Raw genomic sequence first — 20,753 nt, 5'->3', positions numbered from 1 at the left:
GAATTAAAGCTTGCGAAAACCAAGCCATAATGGACAATATTCAAAGAATACTCGTCTATCTATAAAATATCTAAAACTATGCAATTAAATCATACATAACTTTTGATTTTTTAAAGATATATTATTTTTTTATCTATTGTAGTTTGGTTAGGCAGGGCTCAATATTAAAAAAATGAACCAACAATATGTGTAATATGTAATTTTAATCCAGCAAAAACAAATAAGTATGAATGAAAACGTGTGCACAATTTTATCGTGCTTATCACCCAAAATATATAAAAACTTTTATGGTTTGGCTTAGGCAGGATTTAATTGATTTTTTTAAAACTAACCAACATCATCTGTAAATTGTAGTCTTAGTTCAATAAAAACAAATACGTATGACTGACAAAATTGAATGTACATTATTTATGTCGGATCTTAACAGCCTACCTCCACCCTTCACTACTGCAATGAAATAATATTGCATGGAGATAACCAGACTAATGGAGTTTACAGTGGTTTGCCGGCAGGCTTTTTCAGCGTTGCCAAATAAAATTCTATACATGCTTATTTGCCAAACATATTGCAGGATGCCAATCACATCCAATTTGATTGCATCCTTCTATGTCAGTTGAAAGGGAAGAGTTTCTCAACTTGACCGACCCACAGTTGGATTAGACGGCTATTGAACGTGGTATCTGCTAGAAAAAAATTACCAGCATTTTTTCTTATAGCGAGCGATAAGATCTCTTTTTATGAAAGCTGTAATACAGTAGACAAATTAAGAATATGACGAACGGACACTCCAGTATTCGCTAATTAAAGATTTGGGTGGTTGTTCATAGGACAGTCTCAGCACAACTTATAATGGTACATTGCGTTGGTTACACAATTAGGTATATACAACCGCATAGCGAATGTAGAAATAAAACATGTGTAAATAGTTTAGCAAAGTCAATCGGCCTAAATACAATATGTAAAACGTTGCTTTGAATCACAAGATGCTAACCATAATATGTTTCCTGATGTTTTCCTGCCTCTTCGGTCTAATCCTAAACACTAAGTAACATAACAGCTAATCTAATCCATAGAGAATCGTCTGTGGATTTGGCAGGTAAAACTCATTGAGCACTTAATGAGTATTATATGCAAAGAAATTTGATTGAAATATAAATATTGAGTTTTATCTGACGAGAAATTATACTGAAATGTAGATGGTGAGTTTTTTCACTGATTATTATCGTTATTACTTATTAAATGTACTTGGTTATTTTTTTCTGACATAAAATTCTGTAAAATTATGCAAAAAATGTGAAAATATAATTTTTGACCAAAATGTCACTTAATGAGTTTTACTTGTGAATAGTCGATATATTATGTTAATGTGGTGAAAGATGTGTTAAAAGAGAATATCTATCCATCCATGTCAGTCAAATCAGCTGTAGGCCATCCGAACTGGTTGCCATAAATATATATTTCTGTCTGCTTTATGTAAAAAAAACTGTATTTAAATAATAAAATTATAGTAATATTAAAATTAACAATTAATTATTGTAAATGTTATATCATTTACAATAATTTCTTTTAGTTAGTAATGTAGGACTTATTTTTTCAGGACCGAATTCATACGCTCTATAACAAATGAGGTCAGCTATCAGTCTATCTACCTGATTCTTCCAAAGAAAACATTATTATACGGCCGAGTAGGATAAATCTCACAATAAAATAGACCATCTCGCATTGATTTTGTAATACAACATTCTATTTGTACGTAAAAGCAGCCAACAGTAAAATTCTGCGTCCTTCAAACTGCGAATAAAATTTCCTGTCACATTTTTTGTCGCATAGATTCGGCGCAAAATAAAAAAATAGGTCAGCGCTCCACTAACAACCAAGGAAATCTATGATTTTGACTGTTTCTCATAGAAAACTTTCCAAGTGGCTTCTTTTGGATATTGTTACGTCATTTATGATAGGGCGGGGGTTGGTTTACGTCACAGCCTTACCGATGTTTACGCAGCGATTTCTTACGTCATCGATGCTGTATTATGATAATCTGCACGTGTATTCATTGAAAGTGTTGAGATTATCCGGTCGATGGCTGCGTTCAACCTTACCCTAATGTTACCTGATAACTTACTCTTGCGGTTATGACTTCCTTGGGTAGAAAAATAACAGTTTTTTCAACTACAATAATATGCTCATATATAATAATATTACAATATAATATTGTTATTGGGATTTTACACATGCGTGGACTTATTATTGAGAATATAAACTAAGTATATGATATACATTGAACATTCGTGAAAATAAAAATTAGAAGCCTTTTAATTTCGTACATAATATGAGAGCATGATTAAATTATTGCAACATATTATGTTTCTTTTTTGAGATAATTATAAATACAAAAATACCACATTATTAAGTGAAATTCTTTTACGTGCGGATAGAAATTTTACTGGTAGACTGAATCTGGCTGAAGTCTTATGAACAATAGTCATAGTCAAATCAAAAATTTAAAAACGCCCATGATAGTTCACGGTCAGCCTCGAATCAACAACCGATTCTGATGACAGCCAAACGCACTACCTTAGTGTCTTTGAGGCCGTGAAAAATATGAGCTTTTTTAGATCACTTAGTACATACAACTATTTAACAAGGTGTTTAAAGATTTTAGATGTGGATTGATTTTAATTTATGGCGCTCGAATCTCATGAATATTTAAAAAATCACAAAACTTAAATCAGCGTTGTATGTGCATGGATTTACTACCAGCAATAGCGTGTACATTAAATTATCGCGACAATAACTGTTGTCCTGGTTGATCCAAGTTGATCCAGGTTGTTGCGCTAGTTTCATTTTTTATTTGTCAGTGAAACACGTTTGTTGTTGTTGCGTGCATGTATGCTGCGCGGTGTAGTTGGTATAGTGTGCCGCCAAGGTTGCGACGATTGTTTTACCGCACATGCGCATATGTCGTGCAACTTGCAACTATCGCGTGAAAATTCAGGAGCCGCTAAACTTTTTTGATCCACGCAAGCAGTCTTCTTTCATGTGAAATTTATTGATATGCATTCGACAATACTTACCGCTATTCGTACGACATTTGTGTTCGAAGCATCAAATACCAGTTATATATTATCTTATCTACTTTGAGTATTTAATTTGTGTATAGGTATAACAATGCTTCAAGTGTGATAAGGTTTTTGGTGACTGCCAGCTTATCGGCGTTACGACGGAAAATATTTTCAAAGAAAACAAGCATGAATGCTATGCCTAGAACATCGAGAGTGCATAATAATATTATCTATTATGATATTATGACACCTTGTAGAGAGATGAAGATGTCTAAAAAATATATATTTAACAGTATGTATACTGTTTTAAAAATTCTTTTTATACTTGTAAATAAGAATTGAATCTTTGATTGAAACATAAAAAAATGCACTTACGTTTGCTCTTCGTACTTGCAATTCTCTTGTACAAATCGACAAATCGTACGTAATAAAACGAGTAATAGCGTAGAAATAAATCCAAAGGAAATCTTGTCGAGTGTTTTTATTGCTCCAAATGATTGAAGTAAATGGTTCAAAGTCTCTGATGCTACGGAAACAGCAGTGTAATTTCTAAAAACTTTTATGTACGTACTAGCTTTTAAATAATATTATTATTTATTTTAATTGTTAAAATTATTAGTATTGAACATTTTATAATAATATGTTATATTTATTACAAGTAGTTTCCCAAATCTACAACCTTTTTTGTTATTTTGTTTAATAGACGTTTAGTGAAAATATATTAGGCGCAATACTCAACAGAACAGTTAGTAGACTGTAATTGTATAGCCGCGCGACAATGGCATAAGAGTCAGCCTATCGCGTCGTGGGTCCCAGGTATCTGGCTATCTGGCATGTACACATATTGTTTTTCAATGTATGTATGAGTCAGAGTATGGACCTAATAGGTTGAGCAAGTGGCTGACATCCATTTCTCGTAAAAACAAAATCTGTTAATACAAACCTCCACACTGTGGAGGCCCATACGATCTTCTTAGGATCGGATATGGTCGGAATTGGATGAAGTAATTGCGATCATAGGGTAAAAAAGATAGAGTTACGCAGATAATTGGAATCACTAAAGCTTTCTCGGTGTCAAGTATCAAAATGACAGGACCGATACTGCCCTGCAAGTAAAAAAACAGTGTTTTTGGTTTTAGTGAAATGAGAACTCAAGTTATATACTGCCTTTTCTCTTATATTATGTATAGTTATTGAATTGTTTTAACACAATCTCTAAATAGACAGTTTTTGAGATTTTGTCAAAAAACATCTAATAATTTTACATAATGTTAGTGAAAATGCAGTTTAAACTCGGGTTCTCATTTCATTAAAACCAAAAACACTGTCTGTTTACTTAGTAGAGTAGCATACATTTTCAAAGGTACTTAGGTATATAATATAACATATTATAAGAATTGCGTTTTTTTTTTAAATCGATATTTATACCCAGAATTTGTAATCTCAGAATTCTAGTGTAATTAAATTTTTTGTTCATGTCGTTGTTATTGCACGTTGTGTGAGAACGTAGAGATTACGGTGAAAAATAAACAATTACCTACCTACCGTTGTAAAAAAGTTTAAGTAAATTACCATTTTCGCTCTTCATAAATGGACCCACGAAGTTAAGGGTATAAAAACAGATGATTTCACGAGCAGTAGATGTTAATAAATCACACGCATCATGTTCTGTTTGTGAATAATTCCTAATAACTAAGCAACCATACATGTTTCAATTTCTGTCAAGAAATAATTACTATATATATTGTATATATATTAAACTTATTTACAATATTGTCACCCACGTTGATCTGGCACGTAATGCGGCGGTTTTTATAAATGTGAAGCCGTGGATCGCGGATGCTGCTGGTCAAAAAATATATGTTGTTTTTTAATTAGTATTTAATCCAGTGCAGGGATCCAATAGAAAATGGGGAATGCGAATGGCCAATAAATATTCCTCGTAAAACTTTGTAAATATAACCCACACTCTGCGGAATCCCATTTCCTCTGATTAGGATTGATCATAATAATTTAACGTTTTACAGAATACTGTTTTATGTAATAAAAATACTTTATGCAGTCATCTAATGTTTAAAATAAATATAAAGGATAATTAGGCTTGAAAATTATATAAATAGATTATCTACAACGTTTAAGGAATGTCCAGGATCATGCTTTGAAAATAGCATAAAACCTCCATTTTGACCTACGCTGAGCATGTGGGCCGTTAAATATTTTTAAATGACAATATAAATATTTTATTAAACGGCTTAAAGAACTCACTTGGAAAGAAAAAAAAGTGTATTCAAATCCCATTCTATCCTAGATTTTTTTACGATTTATGAAATATGAATGTTAAGTTTTCGAAATTACATAGTTATCTATAAAATAGTATCGTGTTAAAATGCTTGTCATGTTTAACATACAAATAAATATCCAATTTGACTTGTAAATAATTTAATAATTAACTTTTGTAATATTATATTATATTTTTCAGTTTTACTTTCTCTACGAGTACGTAGAGAAAGTTTTCTGCACCATTTTTCAGCTCTTGTCTTTCGTTGCATGTTTTTTCCCTTTACTCTTCAACAGTCGAGAGGTTTCAATTTTATTCCCCATCGAGGGGAATATGTCGTTATCTGGTATGATTTATAGATGACACCTATATCACTGCCGCCTCTCTCACTGAATAAAAAACCCTTTTAAAGTAGTCTCGTAATTTTTACCTTTATTGAAACCTTTTCGGCCCATTGCGATCGGGTTTTTCGGGCTATTGAATAACAGGTGATATTTTCGCAAATGACTTATATTTCCATAAATAACTTACATCCATTGTGATCACAAATAACATGGGATAATGACTTAAAAATAAATTTTAAAGTTTATATTTTGGTTATGTTCGTATAATGTGTACACATGCATACTTAGATACTTAAGTTGTGATTATATTGATATACACGTCGCGTACTATTACGTGATGTCACAGTAAGTGGAAAAATGTGTGTAATGTCGTTTTTCATGGTGTTAAAAATGTTATCAGACTGATACTCCTATCCCGTAGCACATTTTAAACTTTTAAACGAACATTGTCAGTTAGCAAAATCTACCAAAATTACCAGAACAACAATAAGGTTACCTCGCGTTGTACCGCACTGCATGATTTAATGATCGTGTATCATTTTCTACATACCTACACATTTTCGACTCATGTCAAAATCGCGTGTTTTTTGTTTTTAGCGGTTGGCACTGTGTATTTTCTATAAGAATGTTGTCAATTATCTATGGTTTGCAGGTTGGGTTCTGTTCAAAATATTATCTATGGATATAATATCGAAAGTAATTTTAATGTACGCACACGTAGAAACTGTGAAAATTAATTGAAATTAGCATGAATAATAATACATTAGAGTTGGCACTCTCCATTATTGTATTTACCGAGGTGGTGATCGTTCAAAATATTCTGCAAAATTACGAAATTATAGAATAAATTTGTCGCCGTGACAGGGTGACAGTACGCGATGTGCATCTCAATATAATCATAACGTTATTGCTATCTTAGCTTTATAGGAATAGATATTTTAAAAGGCAAGCTTTACAGTTAATGATGAAATAAAGTATAATGGTGGTATTTTTATAGTGCAATAAAGGAACATGTAATAATTTTATAATATTACTAGCTGACCCGGTAAACGTTGTCCTGCCATATAAATTATTTCTAGTGAATATTTTGGTTGTTAAATAAAAATACCGAATTTATCGTAAGTGTGTGGGGATGGGATCTATGACAGAAAGAGAAATAGAGCGCTGTAGACGATGACCGCCGATAAAAACAAAAAAAACACCAACCATTCATTTTCTCAATTCAAAATGAGTAATGATGTTCATAATGAATGAATTACCTGTGACAGGATCTCGTTGTTTAATGTTTGTGCAATATCCGTCTTGTCCCTTCCAGAAAATTAGCGGATATTGGAGAGCGTCGTATGAACGGTGTGCGTCAGCGATGAACTCCAGATTATTGTTTCTTCTTCGAATCACGATTTCTCGCGTCGATGGGCGGTCGCTAACCATGATTCCAGCAATGTCGTCAACAACAGGCGAATTGAATCGACGCACGTGCTCTCCAGCTGGTGTTTTATCAGGATTGATAACAATAGCGTGATTGTCACTTTGCAATTCGTGCATGTGTGCTTTGAAGTATTTCAATAATTCATTGTGCTCATTCAATATGGCGTCCAGTTCGCCGACGATGCGCCTGGCATTAGGCAAATTGAGGTTATTGTAGCCGCAACGTGCATCCACACGATTGTTGTCCTCACCGCCCATGAAGTAGATTTGTAAAAAATTATGTGGTTCGTTTGGCATTGGCAGCAATGAGACTACTTTGTGGTATACTTGGCCTTTGATTTTGAACGTAGAATGGAATTGTTGACCATTTGCCATATTGTGAACTATTTCTGTTGCTATGAACGAAGTCATTTGGAAGCATGAATTGAATGTGCGAATGGACTTCAGGAACAGGTTTGAATCTGGAACCGTGCCGATGAGCAAGCCGTTCAATGGTTCTGGTGGTGTCTCAATTTCTGGTAGTTGCACTTTTCCTGATGCGCAACACATCCCGGATGACTCATGTTTGAATTTGATCGCATGACAATGGGGATATTCTTTGTCCATAGCACCAATAAGCACTTTTGGATGAGCGGAATATTCAATATCTGGCTCGTACTCGAATGCGAGACGAAGGAACGAAGCGGATGTAAATGCTCGATGTAGTTGTTGGCGTTGTCAGTCATTTGCTCTGCGTTTGTTAACTACGAACCGGCACGCTTGGCTCCGTTCCAATTGTCGTTGTTGATTTCATTCAGCTCGTGCCTCTTGTGATTGAGATGCACGCAATTGCAACATGCTTACACGCACGTTTTTGTTATCTTGTTGGATTTGTCCGTCTGTTCTTTTTGCTCTACTATTTCGCATGTTTGTTGCTTTATTCGTTCGATGACCCAAATGGCCCCCCTTGCGTCTTGCTGGCATTGTGCACTGTAATACACGCACACAAAAATAGATAAATTAAAATAAATCGTACAAAATTTTGCACGCACTACGTTGTGATATACCGAATGAAATGTCAAAATGACGCGATGCTTCTCTTGAATTCTTCTTGGACGTAGCGCCATCTGTCATTCAACAACATAAATAATTTCGTTCTGTTTGAAATACGAACGACGGTTAAATTTGTTCATACAAAAATAATAAAATCGCGAATAAAAAATGGCAGGGTGGGGGTAGGAGGGTGAAAATTTGGGGTTATAGGTATTTTTTGATGCCAAATAATTTAAAAAAATACAAAAAAAATTGTCAAAAAAATAAAAGAAATTTTTTTCTGGATAGAGATACCCTAATCACCTAGCGGTATGAAATATACTTGTTGACCTATTCTCATACCTAACAAATATACATAAAAAAAATCATAAAAATCGGTCGAGCCATTTCGGAGGACTGCGACCACAAACATCGTGACACGAGATTTTTATATATATAGAGATTTCATCGAATAATCTTTTTTCAGATCAATCATTACGTTAATTACATGTATTTATTTATCTATTAACAGCACATGCACATAATATAAAAGAACACAGAACGATAATAATAAAATATTACAGTCAGGAAAAATATCACGTATACACAAAATGCAATAATTTATGGTTAAATTTTATCATTCATGGACGAATTTAAATTTTGTATACGTGAACGTATGGATTGGTGATTTTTTGTACTATAATTCTTGGTATATATTGGTCACTAAATCAAATATATTAGTAAAATTTCTTTAAAAAAATAAAGTAAATTAAAAGATTTTTTAAGGTTATTTTCGCATTGAATTATAATTAGCTACTATTTTATAATACCATTAAATATAAATCGATTCATTAAAATAAACTACATAATATTATATAGTAGGTACATATTTCACTTTATAAAATAACAAGCAGGATGTATTCTATGCTTAGAAGAAAATTGTCGATGTATTAGATATTATCATCAGTCAAAAATGTTCGTTTATGGATTAATGGACGAAACTAATACTTGTTTTGTCTTATTTGGAGACAGAAATAAGAATTGGAAAGATAGTAAGTATATTTTATTCGTCGACATAAAAGTTGTTTCATTCATATTGCTACAGATTTAATCTAGCCTAGGCTTTCTCCAACGCCTTTCCTATTGCAAGTCCAGTCCAGGCAAATACACATATTGTTTTTCAATTTGTGTTTGGTCCATGCGATGCTCTCAGGATCGAACATGGTGAAGTAAATAAGTAAATAGTATTTACCGTAGATATATGGATAATTTATGATATTTAATATTTCTTTATTTTTTATAACATACTTGCACTTTCTAATAATTAAATAAACAGTATTTTGTATTTGTTGAATAAAAAAAATAGTTTATTACTTATAATATAATTTATATTGTACCTACTGTGATGCTTGAAGGATTTGAAATATATACACATTATAAAGAATATTATATTATTCAATGCAAGGGAAAATATGGGAATAATATATTTTCCTCCTATATTATGCATCTTATGCATACATTCATTGCAATGACGTAAGAAATCTTAAAAGTATTCATCTGTGAACGAGATGAAGCAGTCCGCAAAAATGACTTTTGCCAGTCAGAATATTTTAGAATCCGCATTTCATTGTGTTGAAAGTTGAAACTTATATTTTATCAAGAATGGTTGAATTTTTAATATGTATATATTTTATACCGAACATCATAATACAATTGATATATTACCATAATAAAATACATTTATTACTCACGTACACTTTTTTTTAATCAAATTCATTGAACATACATAATTTTAAATGATTTATCAATATTTTTTTATGGTCTCCGACGTGTTTTCAAAATATAATTATATTTATGTTCAATAAAGAATGTTGCATTCTCAAATCTTGTGAAGTTTACGTTGAATAAAAAAATGTTTTATTAAATTTAGGTTCTAATGAAGTTTGTTAAGCCTAAAATTTCAAGAAATCCTGATGCTAGTAATTAAGGTATCTAGTATTGGTGACGTGATTCAAACCACAAAAGCCAGTCGCACAATATTAGTGACATTTGTAAAACGCTTCAGTCGCATGATAATTGGTTAGTTTAGTCGTAATTAGGTAGATTTAGGTGGCTAAATTGATAAAACACGCTAGCCGGATTTTGGTGGATGTAAGTGCAAGTCCCGTTCGGTGCCATATTTTTTTCATCACTTTTTCTAATAGGTTTAATATTTTTGATTATGTATAATATTCACTAATGTATATGTTTTTCCTTTTTTCAGGTGAGCTTTAATTGCATTGAATTCCGGTTAGAGTCGATGATATCATACACGGTATGTGTGCTTTATTTCTATGATATATATTATAAATTATTGTATGTACTTACCTATAATAAAGAAAATATATAAAGTATTACGTTAAATAATAACTAGCTTTGAAGGATACGCGGTCTACTATTGTCTAATACCTATGTATGCCTATTTCTGAGGGTTTTAAAAGATTAAATGATTATTTTTTTCTTATAATAAGGTACACATCCAAGAAGAATATTTAATTTGAAAAAAATTTATAGAAATATATAGCCACTAGAAAAAATCTTTTCAATGGGGTCTTTTCAAATTATGTATGTCTAATAAATAATGTTACATTCTCAAATCTTCTGAATTATTTATTGAATAAAAAAAAATGTTGAACAAATTATTAGCAACTGCAAGTACGTTTTAACTAAAAGTTGGAGGGATCCTGACACCGGCTAGTAATTAAGGTACCTGATTGATAAAAGATTTAACTTACAAATGCCGACTGCAAAAATTAACACAATATGTGAAGCGCTTCATAAATATAAAAACTAATAGTTAATTTTGTCGCAATTAGGTAGTATCCAATGGTGATTGCCATTATTGACAGAATTTGAAAATACTTCATATATCGTAGTTAGAAAGCAATATTTGAACGATTAGTACTTGGATCAATTATTTGGTGATAAGAATCCCATTATGTCAAAGATTATTTTTAGAATCTTTATAATAGCAATGTTTCTTGTATGTAATTAGATCTTATGTATACGACACAATTTTGATGAATACGATTATACGTTACATGATAATAATTATTAATATTGTAGGTAGGTACATACATAATTTGAAAAAATCTCATGCATATACCTATAATTAGAAAAAACCTTTTTTGGAAAAAATAAGGGTGTCTTAGACGAGCAATTTGATAAACATTTCATGTTAGTTTCATACTAATTCTTCGTAATTGTCGTAACTGAGTAGGAACCCAAAGCTTACTTAGAAAATCTTACTGGCGTGAATCCAGCGGTTACAGGTCCATGCCCCGTTGGGTGTCGTTTTATCTCTTCTCTAAAAACGATTTTTTCTAGTGGTTGTATGTGTTACGCCGAATGTGCGAAATTGACTATTACATGAAATGGGCAAAATTTTGCCTAAATTATAAAAAATGCAAACCCGTTGCCTTAATCATGAATTAGGCAAAATATCTGCCAAGTGCGTGAATTCGGCAGTAATTTTTCTGCCTACTTCATGCATTGGGCAAATTAGACAGTAGCGCTACGGTAGTGTTTTTTTGCAACTAAACCAAATATGTCAAATGCTCATGCATTGGTCAAAATAGATGGTCGCGCTCCGATGGTGTTTTTTGCAACTATGCCACAAATGTGTCAAATGTCATTGATTATATAAAAATATACCAATCAATAACTACAATGACGTTTATATCCATTTACAATGCCCAAAAAAATCTAGAACTATAATATGATAACGGAAGAATTTTATTAAAAGGTATTTTCGCGATTTGATTCGTGCTTGGGTATCAATCGTGCAATGGTCGATTGTTTTTTTATGATAGTATGATTTGATAGTTTGTTGACTCTTGTTAGCTAACTTCAAAACGGACATTCAGTTGAATTCAAAATTACAAAACCTTACCTAACCTAACCTAACCTAATAATAATATTATTATATTATGTCCAATTATAACTAATAAAACCATCCGTATTAAATTTACTTTTTCTACTGTCATGTTGACAGTTTAAGAATTCCATACCCTGGCAAATTCACGTATTCGGCAGATAATTTACCTAATTCATGAATAAGGCAACAGGCTTGACTATTACATGAATAAGCCAAAATTTTGCCCATTTCACGTAATAGTCAATTTCGCACATTCGGCGTAACATATACATGAGATATTTTCAAATTATGTATGTTCAATATAATATAGAATACAACATTCTCAAAACTTGTGAATTATTATTCGATGAATAAAAAAAACAGTTTCTTATATTATTATTGTGTTGTATGAAGAAATATCACTAGTAATAATATTATGTCCACAAAATCGTGATTGTTATAAATGATTTTTGAGAATTCTCAAATAGCAAATTCAGCAATTTTGGAGATATGCAAATGCAGATTTGAAGATGTAACCCGGGGGAAATAATACTGAGTGCCAAGTTTTATTTCGCTCCAGAAGAGTGGTGGAGGAAGTCTTGCCAAAATGCAGAGGTACGAAGTAAAGCCCGTGAAAATGCTTTATATCAGGCACATAAATACTATAAAAGTGCACCATCTGAGGATTTATTTGTTCGTTAAACGTTTATCTTCAGGAAATTGCAATGTTAAGTTTCTTTCCAGGTAAATGAAATATATAATGAAGAAAGAATTAGTTTCAAAACGAATTATGAATTATTAACGAATTATCAGCTGATAGATACTAGAATTTTGTGATAACCATTATTTCAATTTAATTTCAATTTAAGTAATTAAATTTTTTTTTAACATTCTGTGGAAATCACAAATTATAAGTTTAAGACATTGACACTATGACATGAAACATTATTATAAAGAAAGGGAAAAAAGTAATAAAGGCGATAAAAATGAAAATATAAAGAGAACATAATATAAACATACATAAGCAGTGAAAATACAATTATACGTATATATAGAAGTTCAAAAAAGTACACCGAGTTTGCTAAGGAGACCCTATTTTAAGAATTTATAAAATAGCGTCCACCTAAACTCGCTCTAACTCAAGTGAAATATATCAACACGCGAAGCAATTTGGTTGAACATTGTTATTATAGTTAGTTAAAACTGAGACCTATTAATTGACCTTAATAGTAAAATTAAATTATGTGTTATATCATCATCATCAGCCGGGGTACATCCACAGCTGGATGAAGGCCTCCCCAAGCTTCTTCCAACTCTCTCGATCCTGTGTCGTTCGCTGCCACGTATTTCCGCCGAACTTTACCAGTTCGTCAATCCAGCGGCTTTTAGGGCGACCCTGTGGCCGTTTTGTGCCCCTTGGGTACCACTGGATGACGGCATTTGTCCAACAGCCGTCCTTTCGACGAGCAATGTGCCCCGCCCATCTCCATTTCAGCTGTTTGGCAACGTCTATTACACCGCATACTCCTGTCTGCTTCCTAACCCATTCATTTCTCTTACGGTCCTTTCGCGTGATGCCCAACATACACCTCTCCACGCCTCGCTGTGCGAGTCTTAGCCTTTAGATATCTCTCGTGTTGAAGGCCCACGTCTCGCAGCTATAGGTGAGCACGGGTAGCACACATTGGTCGAACACCCTACGCTAAGACACAATGGTAGGTCACTTTTGAAGATACTATTCAGACGTCCGAAAGCACTCCATCCCAGCTTTGTTCTTAGAGTAATTTCATCGTGCATGCTTCCGTCTATAGACACCTGCTGTCCGAGATAGACGTAGCTGCTGACTTGCTCGAGTTGGGTGCCATTAATACAGATAATCGCAGGGTCCGAACAACAGTTCCTCATCACTTTAGTCTTTGAGACGTTTATCTTTAGGCCGAACGTTTGACTGACATCCGCGAGTTCTTGCATTCCACCTTAGAGGTCTTTCTGGTCTTGTGAAAGTATAACAATATCATCTGCAAAGCGCAGGTAACTGAGGTGCTCCCCATTAATTGGAACACCTTTTTCCTCCCAATCAAGTTTCCTAAATATTTCCTCAAGAGTAGCGGTGAATAGTTTGGGTGAAATGGTATCACCTTGCCGGACACCTTTATTAATGAGGAATTTACACGACCGTTTGTGGAGTTTAACGCATGCTGTGGCATCACTGTATATACTGTTCAATATGTTTATGTAGCGTCTGGAAATTCCTTGGTTGCTAAGGGCGTCTATAATAGAAGATTTTTTTATTGAATCAAATACCTTCTCATAACCAATGAAACCAAGGTATAGTGGCAGTCTGTATTCTTGATAGCGTTCTATAACTTCTTTGACGACTTGGATGTGGTCCATCGTGCTATAGCCTCTTCTGAACCCAGCTTTCTCTCTCGGTTGATTCTCATCTAGAGCAGTTTTTAGGCGGTTGGAGAGTATTTTTGTAAAGACTTTGTACAGAATTGGCAATAAGCTGATTGGCCGATAATTTTTCAGGTCTTCCTGATCTCCCCTTTTATGGAAGATGATGATCAAGGCACTTTTTCACGCCTCTGGGACGTTTTCTTCGCGCAGGCAGGTTGTGAACAGCCGTGCTAGCACTTCGTTCGCGGTCTGTCCGGCTCTCTTGAGAATGTCGACCGTAAGTCCATCTTCTCCTGGAGCTTTTCCATTTTTCTCGCCTCTTATTACATGCTCTACCGCGTAGGTAGTGATTTCAAGAAGACAGTTTTTGTCATCATCGTTTCTCAGATGGTTTGAACTAGTCGCATTTTTTTCCATTTTCGTCATTATAGAGCGAACTGTAGAATTCCACCACTCTGTTCAATAAACTATCCCAGTTTCGCAAAACAGTAGTGAGGTCCTCCGCTTTTAGTGCTGTGATTTGCCTTCTCCCTATTCCAAACCATTGTTTGTTTTTGTTCAGACTTCTCCCTGCTTCCACAGTAGCCTGTATCAGCGTCATATTAAATCTACGGAGGTCTTCACGTATGTTTTTACGGAGAGTTTTGCAAAGAGTAGAGTATTCGCGATCGTTTGATACTTGAATATGACTCTTTGTTTCCCTTCGTGTTGTTTTTTTCCCTATGTGTTATATAGTAGACTGAATACAAACAATGTTACATCATTGTATATTATGTACTTACTGTTTAAAATAGCCTTAATACATACAAATTAAAAAAGAATCATTAAAAAAATCCCAATGTAGTTAGAATGCATATTACTATCCATGCTAATTGAATAATTCGACAGACCTATATAGAATAGGGGATAATTTCTACTACACAGAAAAGGGGGTACGGGGAGTGTAAAGTTACGAATAGATGTTGGAATAGTAATTGTATTGAAGACAAACGGTGGCGCTTAAAGATTACGGTCATACAGGTATATGCACATGACATTAAACTTGTTGCGCGAAATAGATGTTTAGGAATAAAAGCCTCACCTTGTCTTAGTTTGAATGATCATTAGTAGTAGGTAGTTGCAATATTGATTTTTTTACTTTCAGTTGCTTAGTTACATTTATGTGCTACTGAATGTCTGCATTACACTGATTGATAATAAAATTTAGATGGCTCTTTACTGTAATCTTAACTCTCTCTGTTGAATTTTATTTCAATTTAACTTTAAATATATCGGAATATTGTTTTATGAATATCCCAATTTAGGGTAGTATTTACTTTCGCGCATGAAAAATAATAAAAAAAATACCACACGTGTATGAAATACGAAGCATCGTTTTACAGAAAAGAATTAATGAAAATAAACCACCCTTGCCTTCCTTGATATATGAGGCCATTTGTACAAAAAAATCGCAATCTCCTGCGATGTGTGTGTATTATACAAGTACGCGTGAAGATAGATATTTATACAACGAATTTTTATTTTTGTAAAAATTTCATTGGTTTAAAAGTACCTACAGAACTCTGTGGAATGGATATGGAAAATAATAAAAATAATAATTTCACATAATGCTTTCTCACTTTAATGGTGTTAACTGTATGTTTGTGGTATAGAAATATTATAATTAATATAATTAAACCCAATTCATAACAACGTTATTTCACATAACCTAATAATTTTCACAAATTTAATGGTTTCGCTTGTTTAATAGGATATATTTAATTCAAAAGTTGTTAATTAAAAAATATATTTTGGATCTACCTCATAAATACAGATAGATATATATTAGAAAAAATACTGTTGAAGTATTTAACTCCTATCTACTCCTAAATACTCTAGTCCTTCCTTATTTTCCATCGATATTGAAGGACTTCTTGCATCCTTGACTCCATCGCATCATGGTATCAAGCAAACTTTGAGCGATTTTGATTTGGATTTTTTTCCATATATTCTTTAATTCAATCATTACTCCTTTTGTAATCACCGTTTAGCAATTTATCTCATTTTCTATATATTATAATGAAATAACCGTAATAAATAAACTTGACAACCATCTCCATTTCTTTAAGTGCATTGATATTGTTGAGTGACTAACTACTACGATCTATTTCTATCTACAATTTCAGTTTTAGATTTGTGTATCACATGATCCACGACTATTCATGAAGTATGAATACCCACCTATTCCATGAAGTGTAAAGTCGTGTGTGTATCTAAAACTGGATAGATTTTCTCTACCTCCTTCATAGTTATCACAACAATATTACACATGGGTATGTGAGTACCTTGGTATCAAAGTGGGACATACGCCACCGCCCACTAAATTCATGTTTTAATTGATTATGGTAGAGAAAGTGATGCTCTTTTCAAAAAATCCACTAAAAGTATCAAAAACGGTAGTTTTCATAGAGATTTTTGAGTTTAAAGTTGGTATGTTATATGAAAAACGGTCACTTTTCACACTTGTTTGACAGTCTCCTGTAAAATTTTGTAAATGGCTTATGTCCCACTTTGATACCAAGGTACTCATGTAGTAACAGTACAGGTGGAGAGTATGCACCCTTGTCGAATACTTTTTTTCACATTTGAACAATCATAATACACCGTTTAACGCGCATGGATTTACTGTTGACAGTAAGTATTATCGTGGCCAAAACAAGAAAATGTATGGATCAACATGTATTATCCTACAGTTGCAAGCTTGCATGCATGAATCAAAAAAGTTTGGAAGCTTCCGAATTTTCATGCGAACAAAAGAGTTTTTCGATCTGCGCCTGCGTATAACGATAGTGGTGAACCTGCTGGCAATAAAACGAACTTCGAACGTATTTTGAGGTTAACCGATTTTCACTATCTGTCAAATCGTAGTAATAGTACCATAAAATGACAACATCACTTCTTGCTCACTATTGAAGAATGAGATTGGAGAGACAATAAGGACTTTTCCGTGTAAACAGTTATTGTCACGATAGTTTAAAATACTTACTATTGCTGCCTAGAAAAATCCATATACGTGTACAGATGCTATAATACTAGTGGCTTTACTTTTGTAATGTTTTTGAATAGCTCCAGTGGTCTGAATATTATAAATTGAGTTAGCATTTACTTGGTAGAATTCCATTTTACAAGAAATGAAAATATAAATAATATTAAATTTTAAAGGTTTTTAAAAAAAGGTTTTGTCGATAGCTATTTCGGTTGTAACACCATTATCCAGAATATTAGTATATTATCTTAGTTAGATAGTCTTGATAATGGTGTTACAACCGAGATAGCTATCGACAAAACCTTTTTAAAAAAGTTGTAGAATTTAATATTATTTATATTTTCATTTATTGTTGTTTGGATATAAGATTTAATTCGTACGAGTCATAGGTCCACCGATAGTTTAATTGCGAAAGCCATCACCCAGAGAGTGAACATATGTTATGTTCGGATCCCACTTGGTCGCCCTATTTTCTATATTTTTTCTAGAATATTATGTATTTTCTGAGGTTTTTTAATTTACATTATATAACAGTTTAATCTTTTAAATTAACTTATTTCCAATATTTCTGTATGGCGTATACTATGCCGTTATGTAAATTAAACTATACGTATGTGTACGTTCTTTGCAGATAAAAGCATTCCATTTTATAAATGTCACGAGTGTATTCCACTTTGTAATTTGTAATTGTCCCGAGGTAAGCACATCCACTAAATAATGTCGGGTCAGTACAAACGCTTTTTGTATTGTTTTTACAGTTTGATACAACGAACAAAAAAGTATTTTTAATTCAAAATGTCCCCATACATTCTACTTACCTAATTGGTATTTCAAATATGATGTAGTTTTTTTAAAATAGTATATCTATAAAGAGTAGTCAGTCTGCTTTTGAAATTCTAGTTGTAAATAAAATATCACATCATAATAGTTGTAACTAATTGATAGTTGTAATGTAACTAATTGCTAGTAGTTGCGATGATTTTCTCTCCATTTTCCAAATATTATCCGATGATTAAACAATTAAATTTGCATAACTTTACATAACATACCTTAATAAAAAGTTGAATAAAATCGGTAAAAATACTAGATAAAAAGTGAGCCGATTGGGATTCGATTTTATATCGTTCACTATCCGGGTAAGTGGTCTTATCTATTAGTTATAAATACCTAATGCTAATTAAAATAAGTTTTTTAAATATGTCCAATCCTAAAATCATCATATTATGGGCCTCTATAGAGTAGAAGTTGTATTAATAGATTTTTTTATAACTATAATAAGTTTGTTAGTAATATAATTAATTACAGGGCTGATGGTAGTCTATTGGCGGAATTTAAAATATCTTGGATAACGTAGTTGCTAAAATTAGTTTAGTCATATACGAATCGGTAAGTTATAACATAAGAGCACTTACATGGATAGTGAAAGATTTTAGTTCGAATCCCATTGGGTATATTGTTTTTTTCTATTTTTCAAAAATAAGTATTTTCAATAATAAAATCGTAACATAAAATAAAGTATGTAGATATATTATGATATAATGAATGAACAATATAGTTAACTTAATAATTAATTACATTGAAATTTTTATTACCTTTGTTATTTTCAATATTATTTATGGTTTCCATTGTTTATAAGTACCTAGTTGATAAAAAACACTTAGGTAAATACACTAAAAATACACTAAAACAAATCAGTCGTTTTTTGAGTGACTGTTGTTATGCCATTTAATATATTATGATGAAGGTTAGTCTTATTAAAGATTGTTTATAGCACTAAACTCCCCCACTCAAATTTAAAATTAAATGCATTGTCACTTGTCTGCGTATTTGCGTTTGTATACTTACCGAATCTAATGTCTATGGAAACTTAAAAAATATTCTAAAAAGTCGTTGACAGTTTCTTGTATTTGTAAACAATATAAATCAAATATATTAATATAATGTTAGTAATTAACTATGGGACAGTTACTTATTTTCAAAATGTAATAGTATTAAAACCTAAATTGAGTAAGGGATCAACTTATTATTTACACCAAGCTAAATAATTTGTTCAATTATTGTACCAGGTACTCGTGATTTTTTGATAAAACTACGATAATTGAAAAATAGCGCTCGATAATAAAAGCGATTAATTATTTTCACGTTTGAAAAAACATAATAATATAATATATTTTTATATCTCCTATTTCTGATAATAGCGTATAAAGAGCCTGGGCACTTATACAATAAACTAGTATGAATCATAAAAAAACGCATAATAACCTTAACTTTACTACCCAATCTGAAGCTAAAAATATCACATTACAATAGGGTTAAATCGGCGAAAAATATGGCATACTTTTATGGCACTATTATACTATTTCTATAATACAAAAAAAATGTTAATAAAATTTTTAAGTGTAATAATAAATTATTGTTCGAAAGAAAGTTATTTGTTTCACGGCATTCTGTAAAACATTTTTAGCATCTTGTTTTGCTGTGGTCGTCTTCAGGAAAGAACATTCATATAAGTTTGCCCTTTGAGAGTCTAAACACAGTGTTTATTACCGCTAGAAATGTTTGAAAACTTAAAGTAATCTTAAGATTTCATACAAAGCAGGCATTCAAAGAAGTGAACTGTCACAATGTTAAACGTTAATTATAAAATTATTATACATTACATACCAAATCATAAATCACGTAAAAGACAATTGATATAATATTATGTATTACAAATATATATTTTTTTTAATTGCCTATACAATTCAATATAAAATCTAGACCACCTTTTAAACAAAGAAATGCCTTTATGTAAATCTACCCAATTAAATTTGTTATTGTTAGTATGGTTTTCTATGCAATGGATCCAAACAAGATTATAATATAACTTTGCAGACACGGTGTTCGAATCGGCGACTCACGTCTCCAAAAACAGACAGTCTGCCATTTGTACATCATTTAAGCAATTCTGGTTATTGAAAACACTTCTGAGAAAATATAATACAACCAATAGAAAAAATCTTTTTGAAAAAAGTAAGAACCGAAGCAGGAATCAAACCTGCATCTTTCGGGTATCGCACCCACGCACATAGATCACTATGCTAAAGCAGCCATACTTAATTGCGACAAATTTTAACTAATGGATTTAATATTCACTGAAGCGCTTTCCACATTGAGCTACTGTTGGCGATCGGTTTTTGTATTTTAAATCAAAGTAGGTAATTACTTTAATTAATAACCGACGTCACGGATCACTCCAAGATTTTTTGATGTAACTTACTTGAACTTGCTAATAATTTTTAATTAAGTATTTTTTTATTCAACGAATAAT

Source organism: Rhyacophila brunnea, unplaced genomic scaffold (genome assembly GCF_057557595.1).
Source record: "Rhyacophila brunnea isolate RB1 unplaced genomic scaffold, BYU_Rbru_1.0 scaffold_5, whole genome shotgun sequence".
Classification (NCBI taxonomy): Eukaryota; Metazoa; Arthropoda; class Insecta; order Trichoptera; family Rhyacophilidae; genus Rhyacophila; species Rhyacophila brunnea.
This window is presented reverse-complemented; position numbering follows the sequence as displayed.